Below are 11,408 nucleotides of genomic sequence, written 5' to 3'. Positions count from 1 at the left end.
CAAGATTAGTGATCCCAAATACAACCTTGCTTGCTCTATAAACGTCCTATGTTAAGCGTCATATATAACAACTTCGCTTTGAATAAATCACGATTATCATAAAATATCATACGAAAGAGCGAGCGAATGTACTAAGGTTCTTATGTCTAAGGCCCCATTCTGTGTAGTGAAATGTTCTGCTAGATCTCTGCAGTAGTGTTGGAATGTTGCAATGATGTTCACGGGTGAAGATACTGTTACATTCAGTCATACGTGGAAGCCTGATTACAACGGATTTCTTCATTTTATTACATACACTAAAGTCCTGCGCCTGTCCCTTCTGTGTTTCTACATAAAGGGTTTCCTTTGTGTTCTCGGGGTTTGTGTGTGTGCTGTGGGTGTGATGTATGTGGTTGTGTGTGTGTGAGAGAGAGAGGTTTCTGTGCGTTTTCGATTTGTATGAGTATGTTTGTATGTCCAGTGTGTTGGCTGTATGTGTTCCGTGTATGACATTTGATATTTGTGTCCCCCTCCCACCCCCCCTCTCTCTCTCTCTCTCTCTCTCTCGCCCCCTCTCTCTCTCACTCTCTCACTCACTCCCCAACCTCTCTCTCTCACTCCTCCACCTCTCTCTCTCGACCTCTCTCTCTCTCTTCCTATCTCCTCTCTCTCTCACTCACACCCCCACCTCTCTCTCTCACTCACCCACCTCTCTCTCTCTCTCCCTCTCTCTCTCACTCCCCAACCTCTCTCTCTCACCCTCTCTCTCTCCCTCTCTCACTCACTCCCCAACCTCTCTCTTACACCCCAACCTCTCTCTTTCGCCCTCTCGCTCCCTCTCTCACTCACTCCCTCTCTCTTTCTCCTTCTTTCTCTCTCCATATCTCTCTCTCACACCCCCACCTCTCTTTCTCCCTATCTCTCTCTCACTCCCCCACCTCTCTCTCGCCCCGTCTCTCACTCCCCCACCTCTCTCGCTCGCCCCCTCTCTCTCACTCCCCCACCTCTCTCTCACTCCTCTCTCTCTCCTTCTCTTCCCTCTCTCTCTCACCCCCCACCCCTCTCTCTCCCCCTCTCTCTCACCCCCTCCCTCTCTCTCCATCTTTCTCTCTCCCTATCTCTCTCTCTCTCTCTCTCAATTCCCACCTCTCTCTCACCTCTCTCTCACTCCTCTCTCTCTCGCCCTCCCCTCTCACTCCCCACCTCTCTCTCACTCCTCTCTCTCCCCTTCTCTCCCCTCTCTCTCTCTCACTCCCCCTCTCTCTCACTCCCCCACCTCTCTCTCTCCCCTCTCTCTCTCCCCTCACTCTCTCACTCCTCTCTCTCACTCACTCACTCCCTCTTTCTCCCTCTTTCTCTCTCCATATCTCTCTCACTCCCCCACCTCTCTTTCTCCCTATCTCTCTCTCACTCCCCACCTCTCTCGCACGCCCCCTCTCTCTCTCGCCCTCTCTCTCACTCCTCTCTCTCTCTCACACTTCTCTCTCTCACTCCCCCACCTCTCTCTCTCCCCCTCTCTCTCACCCCCTCCCTCTCTCTCCATCTTTCTCTCTCCCTATCTCTCTCTCTCACTCCCCACCTCTCTCTCGCCCTCTCTCTCACTCCTCTCTCTCTCACCCCCTCCCTCTCTCTCACTCCTCTCTCGCCCTCTCTCTCTCTCTCTCCCCCCCCCCACACACACTATCTCTCTGTATTGCTATGGAGGCGTACTTGTACAAACAAAGGTCATACACCAAACTGATAACTGGTTCACACATACGTATTTTACATTAATGAAGGAAACATTATATTGAAAACGTTATTGTTTATAACTTGACCCCGTCACGCAAGTCTACGTAATGTTTCAATTTGGGGAGTGGAGAATAAGTCTTTCAGGTCGCCAACATATAACCTACATAAATCACCTATCACTTATTTATGAGAATTTGATAACCCGCAGCTACATATGCACCGCCTCACTGAGGAATGTTTACCTTACAAACCACCAGGCATGTGTTGGTATACAGTAAGGCACGACTATGTCAGGTGTGCAGAAAGTGGTTATTATTCCGGATATGTCGGGTGGCCCAGTTGCCTAAGGCGCCGCGATTCGCTGTGCAGAGTTGCGTCCCTTGGGCATGCCAGACACCCTTGATTGTGGGTTCGAATCCCGCTTCGCCACGATTATGTTTCTAGGTTTGCCAGCACCATATCCGTGGGTTTCACCGAAGTTGTAAACGTCTGAGACCTGCATCACTTCGGGATTTACTCCCGCATTAAGCTGACACGCCGTGATATAACTGGGATACTGTTAAAAGCGGAGTTAAACCCAGCTCACTCACTATTCCAGATATGAATGAGTCGTGAGTGAGTGAGTATGGTTTTACGCCGCTCTTAGTAATATTCCAGCAATATCATGGCGGGGGACACCAGAAATGGGCTTCACACATTGTACCCATGTCGGGAATCGAACCCGGGTCTTCGGCGTGACGAGCGAACGCTTTCACCACTAGGCTACCCGACCGCCCAGATATGGATGAGATCACTAATGGAAATGTGCACGATAAGAACAATAAAGGAAAAGATAAGGGACATCAATAATTCATGTTCAACAAGTCTACAATTAAAAGAGGAAGGATAAAATTTGCTGGAGTTTTTCAAATATTGGATATATGTATTCATGACAAAGGACAATTTTTATGTTTTTGTTGTTACATGTAAATAAGCGACAAAACCCTTTTCATATCCAGTAGAAATCTCTGCTTAAAGCAGAGTCGATTGTACCATTCCGACTCTATCACGAGTCTTTGCTTATGCATCACTATCAAATGATAATGATACCAGGTGCTCACGAAAAGTTGAGCGTACCCTGCCCCATCGGTGGCAACCGTCACAAACACATGCAAAGGCAAGTAAACTGTCTACCTGAAAAAAAAACACCACGGGATCCTATCGTACAAGTCAAGATAAGGAATTGCATCGGACATCATTTTTGTCTCTGATGTGTCAAATTTGGAAATGTCCAATTTGCAATATCAGTTTTACAAACATATTCGTAACTTGTTATTTAAATGTACCTTCCACTTCAACAAAAGGTAGCCCAATAACCATTCATGAATAAACAACCACTAGATATTTAACTTGCTGTTTTAACAGTGGAGTGGGGTGTAGGTCAATGGGTATCAAACCATTAATGACAACATCCTGGTTCTGTTGCAGTGTAACCACATCGCCTCGCGACCGCTAGCGGCTTATATACGTATATAGCTGACGTAGATATGTTTTGCGTCTATGAGAAGGCATTAAATCCACTTCCTGATACACTGGTTCACAGACGTAACTAGAAAACACAACAATATACTTCATGATTAAAAACTCGATATAAAGTTTTGTTTAAGTACAAGTGGGCTTTCGAGGGCAATTTATAACAATACACTAACCAAATAACACCCGGTCTACAACGACTAGTGCATGTTACCTCGGCACAAACTCACCCCGCCTGTTCACAGGTCGCGTTGAATGTGCCGAGTGCACACGAGTGCTTCAGACACAGAAGCACTGGGTCCTTGTGGAGTAGCCTCCCTTGTACTGCATCGCACTGGCCTGGCCAACTGACTCGGCTCGGATTCTCTTCACCCGATCACGAGGCCATACATAGACCATAAAATAGATCTGTTTTATGATCCTACAAACACGTATTTGTTGGCTATGTACAACCGTGCCATAAAGTTAATATAAATGCGCCAACGTGATAAAGTAGGATAAAAATTACACATCATACCAATTAAAATACAATGTGTTGCATCCGCAATGATAATACTTCGTTACAATATCAGTTGCGGTTTACCAGTAGGAAATGCCGTGGTACTGTTCAGTGACTGTGGTTAACTTCGTTGAGGGTAGACTTTCATCTAGTCTCTGAAATATTTTACAGAAAAAACAATTGTTATATAGTTATAAAATGTATTAAAAAGGAACACAGAGACTTTCTTCATTTTCAGATACTGCGGTAATCTAGACTTGCCAAACATTATACACTTACATGGGCTGTATTGGATATACTTATTTTCAGGGTCTGTATGACAGACTTGCATTGGTTGAGGGTAATTAACTGTGTTATGGTGTCGGTTGTGGGTAATTAAATGTGTTATCATACTGTGTTGGTTGAGGGTAATTAACTGCGTTATCATATCGTGTCGTGGTGTTGGTTGAGGGTAACTAAATGAGTTATCATATTGTGTCATGGTGTCGGTTGAGGGTAACTAAATGAGTTATCATATTGTGTCATGGTGTCGGTTGAGGGTACTTAACTGTGTTATCATATTGTGTCATGGTGACTGTTGAGGGTAATTAACTGTGTTATCATACAGTGTCATGGTGTGGGTTGAGGGTAATTACCTGTGTTATCATATTGTGTCATGGTGACTGTTGAGGGTAATTAACTGTGTTATCATACAGTGTCATGGTGTGGGTTGAGGGTAATTACCTGTGTTATCATATTGTGTCATGGTGTTGGTTGTGGGTAATTAACTGTGTTATCATACTGTGTCATGGTATCGGTTGAGGGTAACTAACTGTGTTATTTTAACGTTAACTGAATGGCGGGTTCTGCCAGTGGAGCAGGGCAGGCTTACCTTACACCTGGTGTCACCACTGATTTTCAGTGGTCCATTCATACAATTTGACCAGTTATTTATTCTTTACGCCAATTGAAATCTGGTTCGGCATATAATCAAAACAGGTTGTAACTAAGTTTTATATAGGCATGTGAACTTTCATGCAACAAAGAATTGAAATTGAAACTGTGTTGTATGTTTGCTGTATGTTTGAATGTTGTGTCCACTGCTGGAGATGTATGTAAGACTGTCGTGTACACTGCTGGTGCTGTATGTATGGGTGTTGTGTATACTGCTGGTGCTGTATGCGTGGGTGTGGTGTACACTACTGGTGCTGTATGTATGAGTGTCGGGGACACTGCTGGTGCTGTATGTATGAGTGTCGGGGACACTGCTGGTGCTGTATGTATGAGTGTTGGGGACACTGCTGGTGATGTATGTATGAGTGTCGGGGACACTGCTGGTGATGTATGTATGACTGTCGTGTACACTACTGGTGCTGTATGTATGACTGTCGTGTACACTACTGGTGATGTATGTATGAGTGTCGGGGACACTGCTGGTGATGTATGTGTGAGTGTCGGGGACACTGCTGGTGATGTATGTATGGGTGTTGTGGACACTGCTGGTGATGTATGTATGAGTGTTGTGTCCACTGCTGGTGATGTATGTATGAGTGTTGTGTACACTGCTGGTGCTGTATGTGTGAGTGTTGTGTACACTGCTGGTGATGTATGTGTGAGTGTCGGGGACACTGCTGGTGATGTATGTGTGAGTGTTGTGTACACTGCTGGTGATGTATGTGTGAGTGTTGTGTACACTGCTGGTGATGTATGTGTGAGTGTTGTGTACACTACTGGTGCTGTACGTGTGAGTGTTGTGTACACTGCTGGTGATGTATGTGTGAGTGTTGTGTACACTGCTGGTGATGTATGTGTGAGTGTTGTGTACACTGCTGGTGCTGTATGTATGGGTGTTGTGGACACTGCTGGTGATGTATGTGTGAGTGTTGTGTACACTGCTGGTGCTGTATGTATGGGTGTTGTGGACACTGCTGGTGATGTATGTGTGAGTGTTGTGGACACTACTGGTGATGTATGTGTGAGTGTTGTGGACACTGCTGGTGATGTATGTGTGAGTGTTGTGTCCACTGCTGGTGATGTATGTGTGAGTGTTGTGTACACTGCTGGTGCTGTATGTATGGGTGTTGTGGACACTGCTGGTGCTGTATGTGTGAGTGTTGTGGACACTGCTGGTGATGTATGTGTGAGTGTTGTGTACACTACTGGTGATGTATGTATGAGTGTTGTGGACACTGCTGGTGATGTATGTGTGAGTGTTGTGGACACTACTGGTGATGTATGTGTGAGTGTTGTGGACACTGCTGGTGATGTATGTATGGGTTTTGTGGACACTGCTGGTGATGTATGTATGAGTGTTGTGGACACTGCTGGTGATGTATGTATGAGTGTTGTGGACACTGCTGGTGCTGTATGTGTGAGTGTTGTGTACACTGCTGGTGCTGTATGTGTGGGTGTTGTACATTGCTGGTGCTGTATGTATGAGTGTTGTGGACACTGCTGGTGAACTATGTGTGAGTGTTGTGTACACTGCTGGTGCTATATGTGTGAGTGTTGTGTAGACTAGTGGTGATGTATGTGTGAGTGTTGTGTACACTGCTGGTGCTGTATGTGTGAGTGTTGTGTACACTGCTGGTGCTGTATGTGTGAGTGTTGTGTACACTGCTGGTGCTGTATGTGTGAGTGTTGTGTACACTGCTGGTGCTATATGTGTGAGTGTTGTGTACACTACTGGTGATGTATGTGTGAGTGTTGTGGACACTACTGGTGCTGTATGTGTGAGTGTTGTGTACACTGCTGGTGCTGTATGCGTGAGTGTTGTGTACACTGCTGGTGCTGTACGTGTGAGTGTTGTGTACACTGCTGGTGCTGTATGTGTGAGTGTTGTGTACACTGCTGGTGCTGTACGTGTGAGTGTTGTGTACACTGCTGGTGCTGTACGTGTGAGTGTTGTGTACACTGCTGGTGCTGTATGTGTGAGTGTTGTGTACACTGCTGGTGCTGTATGTGTGAGTGTTGTGTAGAATAGTGGTGCTGTATGTGTGAGTGTTGTGTACACTGCTGGTGCTGTACGTGTGAGTGTTGTGTACACTGCTGGTGCTGTATGTGTGAGTGTTGTGTACACTACTGGTGCTGTATGTGTGAGTGTTGTGTACACTACTGGTGCTGTACGTGTGAGTGCTGTGTACACTGCTGGTGATGTATGTGTGAGTGTTGTGTACACTGCTGGTGCTGTATGTGTGAGTGTTGTGTACACTGCTGGTGCTGTATGTGTGAGTGTTGTGTACACTGCTGGTGCTGTATGTATGAGTGTCGGGGACACTGCTGGTGGTGTATGTGTGAGTGTTGTGTACACTGCTGGTGGTGTATGTGTGAGTGTTGTGCACGCTGCTGATGCTGTACGTGTGAGTGTTGTGTACACTAGTGGTGCTGTATGTGTGAGTGTTGTGTACACTGCTGGTGCTGTATGTGTGAGTGTTGTGTACACTGCTGGTGCTGTATGTATGAGTGTCGGGGACACTGCTGGTGATGTATGTGTGAGTGTTGTGTACACTGCTGATGCTGTACGTGTGAGTGTTGTGTACACTGCTGGTGATGTACGTGTGAGTGTTGTGTACACTGCTGGTGATGTATGTGTGAGTGTTGTGTACACTGCTGGTGATGTATGTGTGAGTGTTGTGTACACTGCTGATGCTGTACGTGTGAGTGTTGTGTACACTGCTGGTGATGTATGTGTGAGTGTTGTGTACACTACTGGTGATGTACGTGTGAGTGTTGTGTACACTACTGGTGATGTATGTGTGAGTGTTGTGGACACTGCTGGTGATGTACGTGTGAGTGTTGTGTACACTGCTGGTGATGTATGTGTGAGTGTTGTGTACACTGCTGGTGATGTATGTGTGAGTGTTGTGTACACTGCTGGTGATGTACGTGTGAGTGTTGTGTACACTACTGGTGATGTATGTGTGAGTGTTGTGGACACTGCTGGTGATGTACGTGTGAGTGTTGTGTACACTGCTGGTGATGTATGTGTGAGTGTTGTGTACACTGCTGGTGATGTATGTGTGAGTGTTGTGTACACTACTGGTGCTGTATGTGTGAGTGTTGTGTACACTGCTGGTGATGTATGTGTGAGTGTTGTGGACACTGCTGGTGATGTATGTGTGAGTGTTGTGTACACTGCTGATGCTGTACGTGTGAGTGTTGTGTACACTGCTGGTGATGTACGTGTGAGTGTTGTGTACACTGCTGGTGCTGTATGTGTGAGTGTTGTGTACACTACTGGTGCTGTATGTGTGAGTGTTGTGTACACTAGTGGTGCTGTATGTGTGAGTGTTGTGTACACTGCTGGTGGTGTATGTGTGAGTGTTGTGCACTCTGCTGATGCTGTACGTGTGAGTGTTGTGTACACTAGTGGTGCTGTATGTATGAGTGTCGGGGACACTGCTGGTGCTGTATGTGTGAGTGTTGTGTACACTGCTGATGCTGTACGTGTGAGTGATGTGCACACTAGTGGTGCTGTATGTGTGAGTGTTGTGTAAGCTGCTGATGCTGTATGTGTGAGTGTTGTGCACACTAGTGGTGCTGTATGTGTGAGTGTTGTAAACACTGCTGGTGCTGTATGTGTGAGTGTTGTGTAAACTGCTGGTGCTGTATGCGTGGGTGTTGTGTACACTGCTGGTATATATGAATGTCTGGGACACTGCTAGTACTGCAGTGCCAAGACTGAGCTGAAACCGTCACAGCGAGGTCCACTTCATCAACTTCATCAACCGCTGAAGTACATGGCCTCTCGAGACTCGCTTTTTGTAGACACATCTGCACTATTCTCTGACGAGAGGCACTCTTTGTAAATTCTTATAAAAACTCTTCACTGGTAACGCGGCTTGTGTCATCTCTCTCAGTGGTAGACGAGCGATTCTTGTCTTCTGAACGCACTTGAAAGAAACGTTTTGGATTTCATTGGCTGAAGCTGTGAAACTTCAGTTTGACTTTCATCTTATAACCGAATCCCTTTGTGGTTTCACGGGGACTGCCAGTAAACACCATAAAGCATAACACAAATAGTAATTAAGCGCGTCTGAAATGTTTACTTTCTTTTGATGAATTTCGAGATCCATCGTTTCATATTTTCAGTTTCCACACCACTTATTAATAGCAGTGGCTTCAACTTCATCAACAGCAATCCATCACAGCCTCTATTTGTTTACAGTAATGTGACGTGATGAAATTTACAAGATTTCAAAAGAGTCCAATTGGTTTCAAATCTTAATGGAGCGATAACAGATTAACCCTCGTCTCCTCCTATCCCATCGAACTGCATCAGTATCCACCAATCCCTGACCTCTACATGCAGTCTCTGCGTCCAGCATCCCCTGACCATGACCATAGCCAGTACCGATGACCAGGACGTCTCACTACCACTTCCCCGTACGACATGCCTGACGCCTACACATCGACTCCAAGCACAACATATCGCGGCCGGAATTCCTCGCAGACAACAGAACAATGTAAATCAGGTTGTATATAGGACATTTCTTGAAAGATGTTGCTGTAGGAACTTTATAATGCGGGTACCTTACTCACACCTCTGCAGTGCAAAATTCGGATCAGGGTCGAAAATATTAAGAATTTCCGGAAATGTTTAGGAATCATTTTAATGTTTTCCCTTTAAATCTATTTCGTTTGTTCCAACAATATTCAGCAATATTCCAACTTTATGATGGCGGTCTACACTATTGGGATTCAATGACATCCATTTACCAAATCAGTGAGCCTGACCACCCGATCCCGTTAGTCACCTCAAAACCAGTAGGTTTTTTAAGCCTGTGTAACTGGTGTGTCCAGTGCAACACAAATGAACTTATACAGTTTCCGACAAACAATTTAGGTGTTTTAAACACCAAATAATTCCTTACATCAAACTCAGTTATTTGTTAGCATCATTTGAAGTAATGAAAGGTGAAAACATGTCCCTTTAGGAAAGATATAAAGAAATTACTGACGGTAATAACTTTAATATAATGTATGGTACAAACAATGTCAAGATTTCTTTTTCACAACAAATACGGATATTTATGATTTGTTTGTTTGTTGTTTAATTCAACACTCAGCAATATTCCAGCTGTCTGTAAATTATCGAGTCTGGACTAGACAATCCAGTGATTGATATCATGAGCAACGATCCACGCAACTGGGATACGATGACATGAATCAACAAAGTCAGCAACCCTGACCACCCGATCCCGTTAGTCACCTCTGACGACAAGCATAGTCGCCTTTTACGGCAAGCATGGGTTGCTGAAGACGGACATGTATGAGTGTACCATTGTGTTCTTGGAGTTTACAAACAGGGTGCGCGAGGTAGCTTCTGTTATCTAGACGTCCATTGGTGCATGTACACAAATGTTATAACCTCTCCTGCACGACATATTGGGATGTGTGTGAGTGTACATGATGCCATTGTCATTTTAGAGTCGCACGATGCCACAGAAGCCTCACTAACCTCTCTTCATCGCAGTTACATTCTGTCCTCGGCAAAACTTTTGCTAACAAATATACATGATATTAAACAATGTTTAATCAATGGTAATTATCTGTAAATCTCCCAACCAGATCCAAACTGCCTACTGCATCCCTGGTCTAGTGGTATAGCGCCCGCCCGGAGAGTGGAGAGTCCGGAGCTTGACCCCCGGCGGCCGGGTCATACCAAAGATGTTAAAAGATGGTACTTGTGGTTACCCTGCCTGACGCTCGGCATTAAGGGGCTAAAACAAGGACCGGTCGGCTCGGAGTATACAGTGTCTGATTGGGGGAATTAACGTTTAACTGCGGTATATCAGTTAGCTAGCTCTATATAATCAGCATTAGTCCTGATTAGCACAAACAGTCTCTCTCTCTCTCACACACACACGCATGCACGCACGCACGCACGCACGCACGCGCACACACACAGATGCATAAGTGCAATAATCTTGGACGCGGCGTTAAACAACATTTTACCTCACCTCCAAACTGTCTTGTGTTGAATATACCCCTTATTTCAACATGTACTATTTCTCCACGGACTTTTTGTTGCTGCATCCCAGCAGTGCCAGGGGATGAAGATGCTACCCAGATCATATTTTAAGTCGGAGTGACAGTTGCAAGTGCCCCTTCCACCAGGAAGTTCAGCCACTCTTATACTCCAATATACCAACATTATATACGAGGGGGAATGCTTAAACCTAGACCTACTTCGCCAGTCCCATAAATCTAGGTGCACAGTTGGCAGGCGGCTTCAGGTCCATTGTGGAGAGCTGAAGAACTATAACCAAAGAGTACTGTGTTTGGGTCGGTAGATACGGCAGCTTCAGAGTGAGTCTCGATATAGAGCCAAGATCAACCTCAAAACTGCTAAGTTTGTTTTTGTTTGTATGATTCTTGTTTAACGCCACACTAGATGATATTCCAGCTACATGACGGCGATCTGTACAAATAGAGTCTGGATCATATAATCCGGTGATTGATTAGATAATATCTCCGTAAAGTTAAATAATATCTCTGTAATATTAGACAATATCTCCATACTATTGGACAATATATTCATACTGTTAGACAATATCTCCGTACTGTTAGACAATATCTCCACAGTGTTAGACAAAATCTCCATACTGTTGGACAAAATCACCATACTGTAGGACAATATCTCCATACTATTGGACAATATATTCATACTGTTAGACAATATCTCCGTACTGTTAGACAATATCTC

Source organism: Haliotis cracherodii, unplaced genomic scaffold (assembly GCF_022045235.1).
Source record: "Haliotis cracherodii isolate W230 unplaced genomic scaffold, xgHalCrac1.p SCAF_4, whole genome shotgun sequence".
In the NCBI taxonomy this organism is placed as follows: domain Eukaryota; kingdom Metazoa; phylum Mollusca; class Gastropoda; order Lepetellida; family Haliotidae; genus Haliotis; species Haliotis cracherodii.
This window is presented reverse-complemented; position numbering follows the sequence as displayed.